General features: G+C 35.9%; 1 pseudogene; it reads right to left on the bottom strand.

Annotated features, from left to right (window-relative positions):
- Positions 1–386: 386 nt before the first annotated feature.
- On the bottom strand, positions 387–10774 carry LOC113187945 (enolase-phosphatase E1-like; annotated as a pseudogene).
- Positions 10775–16528: the final 5754 nt, after the last annotated feature.

Raw genomic sequence — 16528 nt, forward strand, 5'->3', positions numbered from 1 at the left:
TATTGTAAATCTTCTAACTCCCCATTAAGCAAGGGCAATGCATTATTAAGAATGCATCTGAAGTATTTTCAGGGTTTAAAATACTAGGCCTTGAATAATTTTCAAAACTAAGTTCTCATTTTGGTATAGGATTTGATAATTATAAACACATTTGATGTGTACTTTTTTCTATCAACTACACTTTGCCCTCAATACGGGTGAGTGTTAGGGTCTTAAACTATTTCTTCATATAGAGCATCTTTAAATAAGTTCTGTTTTCACTGAACTTATAAGACTTTTTCCCCTCACTTATGTACCCAGGAAAATTAGTGAGCATACACATACATATACTTGCATACATATGTATGTATATATAAGTTACTTTATCATTAGAATAAAACTAGACACTAGGGGGACAACAACTCTGAGGAACAGTTGGGTCTTCTATAGAAATCTCCCTCTGTGCTGCTGAAGGATGTGATGAGGCTGTAGGAAGTTTTCTCATAATCTGTTAATCCTGCATTTCCAGCTGTCACTACCCAAGCTACATGCTCATCTGCTTCCCCAGCAGCACTGGTCTTTAAAGTCACATCTGTTGAAAACAAGATGTTGGTTGAGCATCCAATGCTGTTTGCAAACTTTCTATAACTCTCACTCTCCACTTTGTGTCCAATCTTGCTATCAAAGTGACAATCAAAAAGCTCAAGAATATTTCCCTCTGTAGAATGCCCAAATAATAGCTTCTGAGCCTCTGCACTTCCAAAAGGATAGATAAACACCTTCATTCCAGCTTCTTTTCACTTCCTGACTGTTGGGATGACATCTTCAAAGAACTCTGCTTTCCTGGGATGAATCCCACTTGATCATGGTGCACAACCTTTTTGATATGTTTTTGTATTCGATTTGCCAGAATTTTACTGAGAATTTTTGCATCTATGTTCATTAGAGATATTGGTCTGAAGTTTTATTTCTTTGATGTGTCTTTGCCTGGTTTGGGGATCAGGGTGATATTGGCCTCATAGAATGAGTTTGGAAGTGCTGCCTCTTTCTCTACTTCCTGAAATAAATTGGAGAGAATTGGTATTAGTTCTTCTTTAAAGGTCTTGTAGAACTCAGTGGTGTATCCATCTGGTCCTGGTCTTTTCTTGGTTGGTAAGCTTCTAATGGCATCTTCTATTTCATCACTTGATATTGGTCTGCTTAAATTGTCTATGTCTTCCTGATTCAATCTGGTCAAATGATATGACTTAAGAAATTTGTGGATGCCTTCAATGTCTTCTATTTTTTTTGGAATATAAGTTTTCAAAATAATTTTTAATTATCATCCGTGTTTCTGTAGTTTCTGTGTGATATTACCTTTTTCATCACGTATGCTGGTAATTTGAGTTTTCTCTTTCCTTCTCTTTGTTAGCATACCTAAGGGTCTGTCAATTTTATTTATTTTTTCAAAGAACCAACTTTTTGTTTTGTCAATGTAATTCATCACATCAATAGACTCAAAAATAAGAATTATATGATCATCCCGATAGATGCAGAAAAAGCATTTGACAAAATACAGCATCCTCTCATGTTCAAAACACTAGAAAAACTAGGGGTTACAGGAACATATCTAAACATCATAAAGTCTATCTATGCTAAGCCTCAGGCCAAAATCATTCTAAATGGAGAAAAATTAAAGGCATTCCCTCTAAAAACTGAAACAAGACAGGGATGCCCTCTTTCACCACTTCTATTCAACATAGTTCTTGAAATGCTGGCCAGAGCAATTAGATGAAAGAAATTAAAGAGATATGTATAGGAAAAGAAGAACTTAAATTAGCACTATTTGCTGATGATATGATTCTATACCTAGAAGACCCAAAAAGCTCCACCAGAAAACTTCTAGAACTGGTAAATGAATTCAGCAAAGTAGCAGAATATAAAATCAACACCCATAAATCAAATGTATTTCTGTATATTAATGACAAATCCTCTGGGAAGGAAATGAGGAAAACTACCTCATTTACAATAACCTAAAAAAATTAAGATACTTGGGAATGAACTTAACAAAAGAGGTGAAAGATCTATACAATGAAAACTATAGAATCTTAAATTAAAAAATCAAAGAATACCTTAGAAGATGGAAAAATCTACCTTGCTCTTGGATAGGCAGACTTACTATTATCAAAATGACCATACTACCAAAAGCACTATACAGATTTAATGCAATTCCAATCAAAATCCCAATGGCATTCCTTATAGAAATAGAAAAAGCAATCATGAAATTCATCTGGAAAAATAAATAAAGCAATCCTTAGCACGAAGAGTGAAGCAGGTGCCATCACTATACCAGACCTTAAACTATATTACAGAGAAATAATAACAACAACAGCATGGTATTGGCACCAAACCAGACTGGTAGACCAATGGTACAGAATAGAGGACACAGAGACTAATTCACAAAACTACAATTATCTTATATTAGACAAAGGTGCCAAAAACATGCATTGGAGAAAAGATAGCATCTTCAACAAATGGTGCTTGGAAAACTGGAAATCCATATGCAACAAAATGAAATTAAACCCCTATCTCTCACCATGCACAAAACTCAACTAAAAGTGGATCAAGGATCTAGTAATTAAACCAGAGACTCTACATCTAATAGAGGAAAAAGTAGGCCCTAATCTTCATCATGTAGGATTAGGTGCCACTTCCTTAAATAAGACTCCTATAGCACAAGAATTAAAACCAAGAATAAATAAATGAGATGGAGACAAACTAAAGTTTCTTCTCAGCAAAAGAAACAATCTGTGATGTGTACAGAGAGTCTACATCCTGGGAGCAAATTTTTATCCCTCACACATCCGATAGAGCACTAATCTCTAGGGTATATAAAGAACTCAAAAATCCAAGCACCAAAAAAAACAAATAACCCAATCAACAAATGGGCCAAGGACCTGAACAGACACTTCTCAGAAGAGGATATACAATCAATCAACAAATATATTAAAAAATGTTCATCATGTCTAGCAATTAGAGAAATGTAAATCAAAACTACTCTAAGATATCATCTCACTCCAGTCAGAATGGCAGCTATTATGAAGACAGACAACAATAAGTGTTTGGGAGGATGTGGGGAAAAAGGTACACTCATACATTGCTGGTGGGACTGCAAATTGGTGCAGCCAATATGGAAAGCAGTATGGAGATTCCTTGGAAAACTGGGAATGGAACCACCATTTGACCCATCTATCCCTCTCCTCAGTTTATACCCCAAAGAATTACAAACAGCATACTACAGAGACACAGCCACATCAATGTTTATAGCAGCAAAATTCACAATAGTTAAACTGTGGAGCCAACCTAGATGCTCTTCAATGGATGAATGGATAAAAAAAAAATGTGTCATATATACACAATGGAATTTTACTCAGCAATAAAAGAGAATAAAATCATAGCATTTGCAGGTAAATGAATGGCGTTGGAGAAGAAAATCTAAGTGAAATTAGCTAATCCCCCCAAAACAAATGCTGAATGTTTTCTCTGATATAAGGAGGCTGACTCATAGTGGGGTAGGGAGCTGGAGCATGGGAGGAATTGATGAATTCTAGATAGGGCAGAGAGGTGGGAGGGAAAGGAAGGGGGCAGAGGATTAGCAAGGGCGGTGGAATGTGATAAACATCATCATCCAAAGTACATATTCATGAAGACATGACGAATTGGGTGTCAACCTACTTTTATAGAACCAGAGATATGAAAAATTGTGCCGTATACATGTATACTAATTGTAATGCATTCTGTTGTCATTTTTTTAATCAATCAAAAAAGAAAGAAAGAAAGAAAGAAAGAAGAAAGGAAGAAAGAAAGGAAGGAAGAAAGGAAGCAAGCAAGCAAGCAAGCAAGCTAGCTCTGCTTTCATAGGTCCAGCTGTGAATGCTGCCTTCCACATGTGTCCCTGCAATTGTTTGAATGCTGTGGTCTTTCAGTCCATCACACAGTATCTATCACAGCCTGGATTATCCATTTTAGGTCTTCTACCCTATTCCCAGATGCTGCAGGAATAGAAACAGCCCCATCCAGTGGGCATCTTTTTCAGGCTGTTTTCTCAAAAGATTGGCATCCTGTTGGCACTCCTCCTCTTCCCAATGTGTTTGCAGATACTCTTTAACATTTTCTTTGATGTAAGAAAATAAATGTCCAGATGCCACCATGGAAATCAGTTTGCTGGTAGGGAGGATGGAGGGCGGCCCCGGCTGCACCCCAAGAGAGTGTTGGGTTTCTGAGGGCCCTGCAACAATCTGGCGACCACGGGGAACCTGAAGAGTGCAGGAGAGGATACCTCTGTGGACCAGCAAGTGGAGAGGACCTCTGTCCAGGGGTCAGAACTCAATGCTGCAAAGGAGCAGGCCTATCTATTATTTTTAGGTGATGCTGATCATCCAACCGAGTGCCTCATGTGTGCTAGTCAAGCGCTGTACCACTGAGCTACATACAAGCCCCCAAAGGCACTTCTTTAAAATGCATATCATCAACATTTTAATGCTCTTGACAGAATCTGGCTTAAACCATCATATTACTCTATTTTATTTTCTTATATTTTTATCTCAGTGTAAAACATTTATTATTCATTAATTTTCTGCCTTCACTCCCATAATATAAATCCTACATTACTGGGAAACTTTGCATGTCCTGTCTCACTTAATATCCCCAAACTTTCCCCCCCCCACCCAATTTTTTTCTGGTCAAGGATTAGTAACTCTCCAAGATCCTAGGTATAGTAAGCATGAATCCGGATTTCAATCCCTAGTAATTGGACTCCAGAATACTAGAGTAGCAAAGTGGCAAGAAATTTAATGTTACTGTCACAATGCCCAAACCTGGGTCAAAGACAGGGGCAGCAAGGGTCTTCTTTCCAGACTTAAAAAAAAAAAAATCAATCAGACCAATAGTCCCTTCTGGAATTCCTTAACATCATATTTAACACAAATGATAGTTATTCTTTTGATTGCCTCCAAGTGAATTTGGAAGGTTCCAGGTGGAAAAGAAAGCATGCAGCATGAACAATGATTATTCCTGAAACATCTGAACCTGGATGGATTTTGAGAGGAGGGAGGTCACTTTCAACCAACTTTGATCTAGGGAATGTAAGTTCTGTCTGTGCTTGGAAATTGTCCTCTCCGCCTGCTTATAGAGCCCCTGACTGCATTATTTCCCGAGGAATACTTCTTTCTTGATAATATCAGTATCTCTTGCTTGTGTGATAAGCAAATGAATTGTCAGGATTATCTGAAGGTGTCATAGATGAGGTGTGAGCAACCTCTGAGTGTGTGGGAGGGAGAAGGGGGTGAGGTGCAAGTGAAATTGAGCCAGCACCTTCAGCTGCTTTGAAGTGGTTTTTGTCAAACAGAGCTGTGAATCAGCAGGTGTACCACACACCTCCTTGACACTTGTGCCTGCAGAACCGTGAAAGTGAGGTACTCAAAAGAAAACCATCAGCTGATTTTATAAAGGGGAAAAAAATACTGCTGGTTAACTTTATCTCTCAGAGGTAGGACCTCAGGATAAAAACTTCCACTTAATCTCTTTCCAATCTGGAAAGAATAAACTTGGATCAGTGCTTTAGAGGGTGAAGTGGAGATGTGTTAAGATGAGTAGCCTTGAGCTTAAGTAACATTATAAGAACTTGGACCACATTTGCAAATGTTGCTATCCTTCCAAAGAAATCCTGCCTCTCCTGCATCACTGGTGTGAGTATAAGTGGATAGAAACCATTGGGAGTAACATTTGACATGGCTATCATATTTTAGACAACTAATCTCTGTGGAAGAATTTGTCTGCTGGGAATTTAATATGTGAATTTTACTCACACGTATATGTATTTATCAATGTGGTCATTGAAGCATTATTTTTATTCACAAAGAATTGAGAAAAGCCTTAATGACAACTAATGAGGAATATTCAGTAATTCACGATATTTTTGTAAAATGAGTATATTATGTAGCCATTGAGAACAGACTGCACATTTATGTGTAGTCAATATGAAAAGACACCAGAAATATTTGAAGTGAGAAAGGAAAGTTGTAATCCTCAAAGTATATATGATATTAAATTTGTTACTCAAACACAGGCAGAGCTTTTTAATTTTTAAATCAACCTAAGTGCATGTAATTTGTAAAGATAATTAATGACAGGTCAAAATGAAAAACACCTGCTGTCACTTACTCTTGATAGAATTGCCCCTGTAAAAAGTTACAGTTTTCTTCAGAGGATCCACCCTTATGATTTCTGGTCGGAGACTCATATTTAAAATGCTATTAATTTCTTTTGCCCACAGCATACTAATTTACATGGCATTCCACTTAGGCGTTCTCACTGGTCCCTGAGAATTTTATATAAACTTCAGCTACTACCAAGGATATCTGCCTATTCATTTGAGTTGCTGGTCGTTGTCCCCAAGCTGAATTTCACATTCTTCATGGAGTCCATATTTTAAGTTGGATAATCCATATATAAAATACTGCAATGAATCACATTTTCCAAATTTGTGAACATGCATCCAGCTCCCTTCACAAAAAAAAAGATAGCATAGAAGTATAAATGCTATTTTATTTATATTAATTAGTCATACAGGCACCCTCTCATTCCATATCCAATTAGTATATAGATCAAGTTTTCCCTCTGTGGTGCTTTGACTCTTTGTTTTCCTCTCAACTTGAAGTCCTGTGTATACTTGGGTTAGTTTGGTCTAAAGGGGAGTATCTACTCTTCAGATAAAGTACAAGTATGAGGTCATTCACTAAGATCACACTTCAAGGCTGTACATGCACAGGTCAACAGGTGGTGTTTATAACTGTGCACACATGCTTGTGAGGGGACCCCAGGCAGCCTTAGAGTGTTCCATGGAAACCAATCAATCTCTCTTCCTCAGCAGTAAGCTAGACTTCCCAAATGGCAGTTCTTATTTTCTAGTCTAACTTGTTTCTTTTCAATTCACAAGTTCCCTAGTATAAACTAAACCCTAGAAAGATGTACTGGTACAGTTCCAGAGTTCGACACCTCCTAGACAGAAATTCAATCTTGTTCCATGATTACTAAGGTGATGGGATAGCTTTGCAAAGCATAAAAACCTTGTTATGCCCTAGTTTTTTGAACAATCAGATTGTACAATCTACATCCACCTAGTGCTTGGGATAATAGGTGATTATATGTTTATGCCAATATGGTGAAATAAATAGCTGGCATGTCTCTTGTCAAACAAGATTAAAAAAAAATTCAGTCTGGCAGGCATTTCTCCTGGTAAGACACACTGCTGCATGTGTAAAAGAAAGATGTATAAATATATGTGTGTACATATGTAAATACATGTACTTGTTTTTGCAAAGAACATTACATCTGGGATGTATAAGAAGCAGTTTATAGTGGTACTGCTGAGAGGTGGGAATGAAAAGTTTAGAGAACTTTTACTTTCCATTTTTAGCTCCTGCACTGTTTTATTTTTAATGTAATTTAATTATATAATTTTATAATCATAATTGAAAAACAAGGGCTTTTTTAAAACAATTTTTTAGTTGTAGAGGGACACAATATCTTTATTTATTTTTATCTGTTGCCAAGGATTGAGCCCAGTGTCTCACACGTGCTAGAAAAGTGCTCCACCACTGAGCTTTGACTCCAGCCTGCTTTTTTTTCTTATTGTAATTAAAAAGAGGAGGATGGGGGGAACCTTGTCTCATAGAAATTCCTGGATATTTGTATGCAATTACTGGCAGGGTTGAATCTGCTTGGAAATCAACTTCTTCAGAGTTACAAAGAAGTTCCCTTGGATTTGATATCATGTCAAAACCCATCATAATATGCTTTGCATTTAAATTGCACTTTTGATTTTTGAAAAATAAGTCCAAGCATATAACACACATACTCATCCCTGCCCCCACCAACAATTGTTTCGCTTTCATTTTAACAAATCTATAGAATTTAACACTTTACTAGGTAGACTTTGAGTATGCATTTGTCATAAAGACAAAGTGGGATGTGAATATATCAAGCAATGAGAATGTAAATGAACAAATATGCCACTGATATCACCTGAGGCCATACATAATCCTGAAGGATTTTCTGGGACTGAAAACATTTGGAGACCTGCCTTTAAGGGAATCACATTCAGAGTCTGAGACACTTTTTAAGTAAGCTAAGCTGAATTAAATCTCCATCTTTGAGAGTGGATTTGCTATTCAGCAACGGCAAAGTCCTTGCAGCCATGTCTATGTATAAATTGACCAATCATGGTAAAACACAAATAGTTTGACAACAAAGTGTATGTGTGCATAAATCAGTTCTGCTCTTTTGTAAGTCAGTCTTGATGACTCCAAAGTCCATGTGAGGAATTAAATGTTCCCAGCTTTAAGCATTAGGTGTTATATGTCTCCAGGAGCATTGCAAGTTAAGCAGGGATGCTTCTGTTTAAGGATAACTAGCAGAGTCTCTTGCTTTATGCTGGCATATATTGATGTGTGATTCTGGTGGAGGAGAGCCCTCTGCTTTGATGCATAAATCAGGAAACTGCAAGAAATTTGCATTGCCAGAAACTTTCCAACCTGAAGTCAGAACTTTCATATCATTAAATTGATCCACTGATACTTGTTTTGATTAAAGCACCAGCTAACTCATAACAGCATCTGTACTCAGTGATATAACTCAAACAAGCATAATGAATGCCTATCTTTTAATTTTTTATGAAAAGGCTTCATAATATATAATTAAGATGTTTTTTACATGTTCTACTGATGAACCATCTGCAGGTATGACATTTAGCATCTGTACTTAAAAGTAGCCACCTGTTACAGTCTGGTAATCCTGACAGTGAATCATTTCAGATAAATAGAATTTGGGATCATTTGGATTCAGGGTTTTTCATGAATCTATCATATTCTTGACACTATTTTATTGCAGTCTATCTTTTAGTTTTTTTTTTTTTTAACTCACATCCATTAAGAGATCTAGTCAACTATACTTGTTTTCAAGCTAGGAAAGCCTTGGTAAATGTATAGCAAGAGAAAATTTTTTTTAGAGAACTGAAATTTACTCTTTCCTCCTTCTTCCTTCTTTATTAAAGTCCTATCATATCTGTATTCAAGTACTCAAAACTTTCAATCTTTGTTTGTGTCATCAATTTCAAAACACATACTCATCCCTCTCAGATTCTTGCCTCACTTTGAAACGCAAAAAAGATTATGGCATTCAAGAGTTATTTGCATCAGATCAGTAAAGGGATCAAAATTTTACACTAAAGGGGAAAATTGCTAATAATATAAGTTTTTTTTTGAGAATGAACTAAGAAGACAGTTTTAGAGGTAGTTGTAGTTCTTTGGGAAAGTAAGTATTATTCCAGAATTTATAAATTTCTGGGCACAACCAGGGAGATAGCATAAGCTACTCTGCCTCCCTGAGCATAATCTCACTTTTTAATTGATAGATCAGAGGTGAGCCTTACAGAGCCTAGTCACCCTTCACATTCTATGGAAATAAGGTACCATAGAGGATAAATAAAACAAAAGCAATCATAATAATATCTACCTAAAGGTGGGTTTTTTTTTATTGGTTGCTCAAGATAATACAACGATCTTGACATATCATACATTTGATTCAAATGGGGTATGAATTCTTATTTTTCCACGTGTACAGATTGCAGGATCACATTGGTCATACAGCCACATTTTTAAATTTGTTATCTTCAAGAAAACACAGGATAGTGTCATAAATATTTTAAGTAAATTATAGGTCAACAAATAAATTCATTATATGTATGCAGTGGTTGTTTAGTTTTGGACTAAAATGTCCCTAAAAATTCATGTGTTAGAAGTATAAATTTCTGGGCACAACCAGGGAGATAGCATAAGCTACTCTGCCTCCCTGAGCATAAGGGAGTGCAACGAGGTTCAGAGGTGGGACTTTTAAGCAATGATCAGATCATGAGGATCTGATTTTACCAGTGAATTGCTTCATTTGAATGGATTCACCAGGTGGTGGTGAGACCATAGGTAGCTGGGACATGGTTGGAGGAAGTAGTCACTGGGAGCATTGCCTTAGGATTGCATCTGTCCTGGGCCCCTTCCTCTCTGTTTTCTGTCTGCCATGAACTAAGCAGCTTTCCTCCACCATGACTTTCTGCCTTAAAGTGAGCAGACCATGGACTGGAACCTTTGAAACCATGAGATTAATGAATCTTTCCTCCTCTGTATCGTCAGTGTCAGGTATTTTCTTACAGCAATGAAAAACTAACACCGTTGTATATTATACATGAGACAAAACCCAAACCAAACCAAAACAAAAAAACACCCAAGTTTATATGCTGGTTTCCTGTATCAGGGCTTTTGCTGATCAGTACAGAAAAATCAACTCTTCCTCTTGAACTTCAATATAGCACCCTGACTACTTTCCCATTAGAGAACACATGATTGTTTTGTTGTATTTAAAACATTTTATATACCACTATCTTGCAACTCAACAGAAAGTTTTGAGAATTCGGGGACCTTGTGAGAGATTAATTTTTACATATACACATTCCTCAATGTGTATTCTTTACACTCTTAATTCCTTACACTCTCACTTGAGTGTATGTCTAAGGAGACAATAACATAAAGATAAAATTAACCCTGGAAGAAAGGCTTATTGAGTACCAGTTGAAGAAGATGCCATACTCGTAGGGATCAAGCTGTATGTGAAGATCACAAATGATAGTAGGTAACATGATCACATTGTAACATATCCTTGGAGGCAGAGCAGCTGGGGAGAGTTGATTCACGTCTTCATCTGCCATGCACTCCCAGGCAAATGCTTACAAAGAAGGGTGAATTTCCCTATACTGCTCAAACCTCTCTTTTCTCTCTGAGATTGTTGTATAGAATTTAAACGATGTGTGATGTAGATCCACTATATTTACACATGTGCATATAGTTCTTTATCAGATCTCTTTGATTATTGTATTCAGTTTTTTCATCTTCCCAAACTATGTAGCATAGTTTACAGAAACCACACAGAAACAAATGATATTTATTAGACATTTAAATAACTTTCTGAATTATTCATTTCACCAAAAATAAAACATTGAAAAAATTGTATGTGTCTAGATTGTGCTAGTCAGTGGTCATCTAGCAACTTAAGACATAGTGAATAGTAGAGGCTAAATAGCTCTGAACAAGGGACTAAGAATATGCAGTCAAAGCCAAAATGGTTTATATAATTATATACATATAACTATATATATTACACATATGGCTATATATAAATTTATTATTATATATTACTTTATATATAACATACATACATTTAACATATAGATGGTTATATATAGTTATAGTTAATACAGAAGTTATAGTTAAGGTAGTAGTTTAGTTAAGGTAGTAGTTTAATAGTAGGTTAGTTTTTTTGTGTGCGTATATATACATATATGTTATTATGTATATACCATATATAATCATTAGGGTTAACTTGGTGAACTACATATGATTACATGGATATTTACAAATGTGTAGTTTTCTATATACTGTTTAGTGCAGTTGGGTTATGCATGCACACCCATATATATTCTGGTTTTGGTGGAGTTCTGAAGATCACTCATTTGTTCAGTAATTTGCTTAAAGTACATGTGTGACTAAGCCTATAACTATACTTATGGCTGAGGTTCATCACAATAAAAAGGAATGCAACAGGATCAACAAAGAAAAAAGATAAAGGTGGACCCAGGAAAGAAATACACAGAGTTCTGATTTTCCTCTACCTCCAGTGATAAATATGCTCCTTTCTCCATTAGTTAAAAATATACAGTAATATGTGTGCAATGTTTCTGCCAAAGGAAGTGTATTAGAAACCATCAGCCAAGATTTATTGGATGATGTTCACATAGGCACTTCTAACACATAACAAAATGTCAGACTCACCGGAGAAGAGGGATTTATATCAGCCACCTGTTTGTGCAAATAACCTAGATATACTGAGAGACCACTCACAGTATCAGTTAGGAGATGGTTTAAACACCAACTTTCCACGTGACAGCAATGACAGTTTTGTAAAAACAAAAAAAAAAAAACAAAAACAAACAAACAAAAAACCTTATGAAGATAGCAACTTCATGTGTATTATATTAAATAATTTCTGTAGTCCATCTCCTTGGCCCTTAGCAAGGTGTCTTTATAGTACAATTATTATCAGTAGTACAAATGCAGAATTGTGAAACTACCCTGTCATATTATTCTCAGTTATTCCATTTGGTGCCTAGATTTAGCCATTTAAATCAAATCACATGAACTTCGAAGGCCTATCTTAAAAATCTATGTGTCTTTCTCTAGTTTCTTTGTACGTGTTCTAAGGCATCAGGTACATGCCACCTCTGGCAGTAAGTAAGTTGAAGTTGAGACAATTAAAGTTGAGACACAGTGTCATGACATTGAGGGTAAATATAAGAGATATAATCCAAGAGAGTATTCATCATATCTTCAGAAAGAGTGCATGTCAAACAGGATATATGCCAAAATCAGGCAGCAGAAACTAGTAGAGTCCCCAGTGTGTCTCCCCACCCATATAACTTCCTACCCTCATGTGTCCAGTTCTATGGCATCACATCAACTCCATGATGACAGACGATGTCATCTGGAGTGGGTTCTTCCTGGTGTTCTGTCTGTAGAGTCGGGGTATTTGGCCACATCCTGTTGTTTTATGGTCAGAGGTGTCAGAATCTGGTAAAGTTCTAAGCAATCAAGGCAGCCTTGAAAAACACTTTAGAAAAACAACACAGAGAGTTTTTCTTCATGAAGAAGAGAAATCTTCTGATCCTTGTTCCATTTTAATTCTGGATGGAGCTAATTTTTAACGTGAAGTATTATGTCTTTTCTTCTTGGTTAAAGTCATTCTATTAATTTTCTCCTGCTGCCACAAGACACTCCCACAATTTAACTGCATCGAGTAATATAATTTATTATGTTATACTTCTGGAAGATAGAAGTCTGAAATGAATTATGCTGGATGGACTAACATCAGGGTGTTGATAGTTGTAATCCTGTCTGTCTGAAGGCTCTAGGCTAGAACCTATTTCCTGGCCTTTTTGCACTTTCCTTGTTTCAAAGGTTCTTCCTGTATTTTTAAATTCAGTAACATTTTTTTTTTCTGATCCTTCTCCTGCCATAGCATCTTTCTCTGACTGATTGTAGTAGCAAAACATCTAAAACATCTTCTGATTTTTCTTTTTTTTAGTTGATGATGGACCTTTATCTTTTATTTGTTTATTTTTATATGTGGTGCTGAGAATAGAATCCAGTGCCTCACACACACTAGGCAGGTGCTCTATCACTGAGCTACAACCCCAGCCCACATACTCTGATTTTAACAACTCATGATTAGATTGGTCCATCTGGATAATCCTGGATCATAACTGAAAAATCCATTTTAACATTGAAGGTACCATATTTTACTTAGTGCACAGGTTTTGGGGGACATCATTCAACCTTCCTGAACCTACTTAAATTATATGTTGATTTAAACACACCACCTCCATGACTTTGCTGCCCCAGTTCTTGCAAAAATCTCTTCTTTATTCTTCTCTAAGTCTCTAGAAGTCATTTTGCATGTGGTCCTGAACACTTTTGCTACCAAAGCTCTGCTAATTACTTCTCTTCTCAGTTTCCACATAAACCGATTTCTGTTAGGCTAATCATATCAGGTTTTCTGAAATGTCTAGAATCTCAGTAGAGAAACAGCTCTGCTCATGACATAGAGAAAAGGTCATGACTGTGAAACTGGCTTCTAGGAAAGTTTCTATAATTACCTGTAATGGATACATAAAGAAAGAATATAATTCATGCTAATGGAGGAGGAGAAAACTTAGTAAGAATTTGAGTAGAAATGTTAAATTGTTGAAGTTTTATGGATCCAATGATTCTCTTTGTAGAATATACATCTCACATGTTTACTATTGTAGTCAAATCTGTATGCAGTGGGAGGCAGTGACCCTCCATGTAGCATGTTCTGAAAGACAATGGAGAGGTCTATCATACTTATGCAAAACTACTAGGTGTAGGCCTCAGGCATTTCTCTTTTTAGTAAACTTCCAGGGACATGTGATATGCTCTCTCTTTGATTTATAGCAATTTCATTAGATGCTAAGATTAATTTGGAAAATAGTGCCTTGAGGGATTAGAACTCATGATTTCATAAGGATTGAAACACATCACCTTTGCTCCAGGAGAGGCAAGTTCTGGTGACCACTTAAGAAGTGTTGGCTGTGTCACAGTTCAGGACCTCTGTGCCCACAGGGTCCATAATACAAAAGACAAAAATGTCCTGTGGTTTCAAAAACCATATGGTATTAGACTGGGAGCAGAAATTCTGTTAAATCAATTTCTGTATCCTTGGCCAGGTGGGCCTAATGAGTCAAGTAAGGTCTCTGAGCCATGTGATCACTGTGCAGATTGACTTCATATACCAACTTGATGTGGCCATGCGCTGCCTAGACATTTTGTTAAACATAATTTCTCAGTTTGTTTATTAGGGCATTTCTGGATTAAATTTACCTTTAAATCAGTAACAATAAAACATGTTGTCTTCTCCAGTGTAGGTGTGCCCCAATCAACTCATTGAAGACCAGTGTACAATAAAAAGCTGAATAATAATAAAGAATTCTTTCTTTATGCCTGACTATTTTCAAGAGAGGATGTTAATCTTCTGCCTTTGAACTTGTGGTAGGACTAGAGTTGATGAGCTGTACCGGATCTCCAGCTTGCAAATTATGGACTTCTCAATCTGTGCAATTGTATGAGCCAATTTCTCATGGTAACTTTGTATATCTGTATGTCTATGTATGTATATTTGTCCCTATGTATTCTGTTTTTCTGAATATCTATGCTATAGATATATAGATTTATGCTATATCATTACCAACATCCTTTTTATCCCAAATATTCTGTTATGCCTTAGAAGATTGGTCTGGTGGGTCTGAATAAGTATTCCTCCTATGATTCCAAAGCTATGTTCTATACTTTGTTTTATCAGCACACTTTCCACACTGTATTATAATTGCTTGCCAATTGCTATCTTGCTCACCAAACCTCAGGTATTCTTCAGGTCAGGAACAATTTCAATCATATTGATCGTTCCATTTTTGGTATCTGGCACGTTTCTGAAAAATAGTAAATTCATATTGAGAATTTGCTAAAAGAGTAAATGTAATTGAATTTCTAATTTTAATTTAATTTTGATTTTATTTAGTACATAGTGATTGTACAAATTAATGGGATTTATTGTGACATTTCTATACATAAATCAAAAGTGCTTCTAAAAAAAGAGCAACAAAATTTTCCTTCTAACTTAACAGGTTGCCAAACATTATTCATTGAAAACTTATACTGGTGTTATCACATTTCCACCTACATTTTACCATTTGAAGAATCAGCCAGGGAACACAATTGTAGGATTTTGTCTTTCTGGGGCCAAATTCATGTCAAACATTTTATAAGTGAGGAAATTGGGTAGAAGAAGATATTTGCTACAAGTCATTCACAAAATATATTTTTTTACTTGGTAGATCATTTGTCTTTTTCTATTATTATCATAGGTCCGTGAGGTTATTCTAGCCTAACCCCTGCACATAGGCACACAGCACAACAGGCATTTTATAAACATGTTTCGGAGGTGCCCAATTGATTCACTTAAGAAATCTAGAGGAAAATAAGACATGCAAGTTTTCCTACAATACAAGTTGATACGGAGTATGTCAGGATATATATTTTAAAATAGAGAAGAAATAGAGATTATCTCAAAAGATATTTAATACATATGGATGTCTTTCTACAAATATATCATTATTGTTGTCCTTGACATGAAACAATTGGAGACATAGGTAGTAAGGGGAGAATCTGTCATAGGATGACCAAACTTTCAGCACTAACTCCAGATAAGGCCAGGGCAAACAAGAATTAGTTGGTCATCTGAGGATAAGTTATTTCATGAACTTCTTGCTTATTTCATGAACTTCTTGACTATATTTGGAGATTGCTTGGGGAAAGATGTTAGAGATGGGAAATTAGGTCTAAGAAAAACTATCAAACAAAAATGAACAACATAATAGGAGATGAGTTTCATGACCCAAACAAAGCATTCTGGGTACCAGAAAGCCAAGAGGAGAGAGCGGCAGGAGTGCCTAGGATTTTAGGGGGATAATTTTGTTTCTTAATTATACACATGACATATAAATAGATTATCACTGAACAGAAGTCTGCAGAGCATGACATTAAATTACTCCTCCTTTTTCCACAGCTAACCAGTCTTTACAATGTGGTGTATATCCTTCCTGAAGTTTCCTGATGCATTACATATATATATTTTTTTCATTTCTTCCTCTTCACATTTGTTTTGTGATTTTTCTGTTTTCAATTAAGGTCTGTTTTTTGAAATGTTTTCACAAGTCAATGCCTAAAGATCAACTCATTTTTCAAAAACCTAGTGTTGTATTTTACAAAATATTTTATAAGATGTGTGATGATTTCGTTAACTATTGACCAATTGATGGTCACTTGTTTTTTTT

Source organism: Urocitellus parryii, chromosome 12 (genome assembly GCF_045843805.1).
Source record: "Urocitellus parryii isolate mUroPar1 chromosome 12, mUroPar1.hap1, whole genome shotgun sequence".
NCBI classification, from domain to species: domain Eukaryota; kingdom Metazoa; phylum Chordata; class Mammalia; order Rodentia; family Sciuridae; genus Urocitellus; species Urocitellus parryii.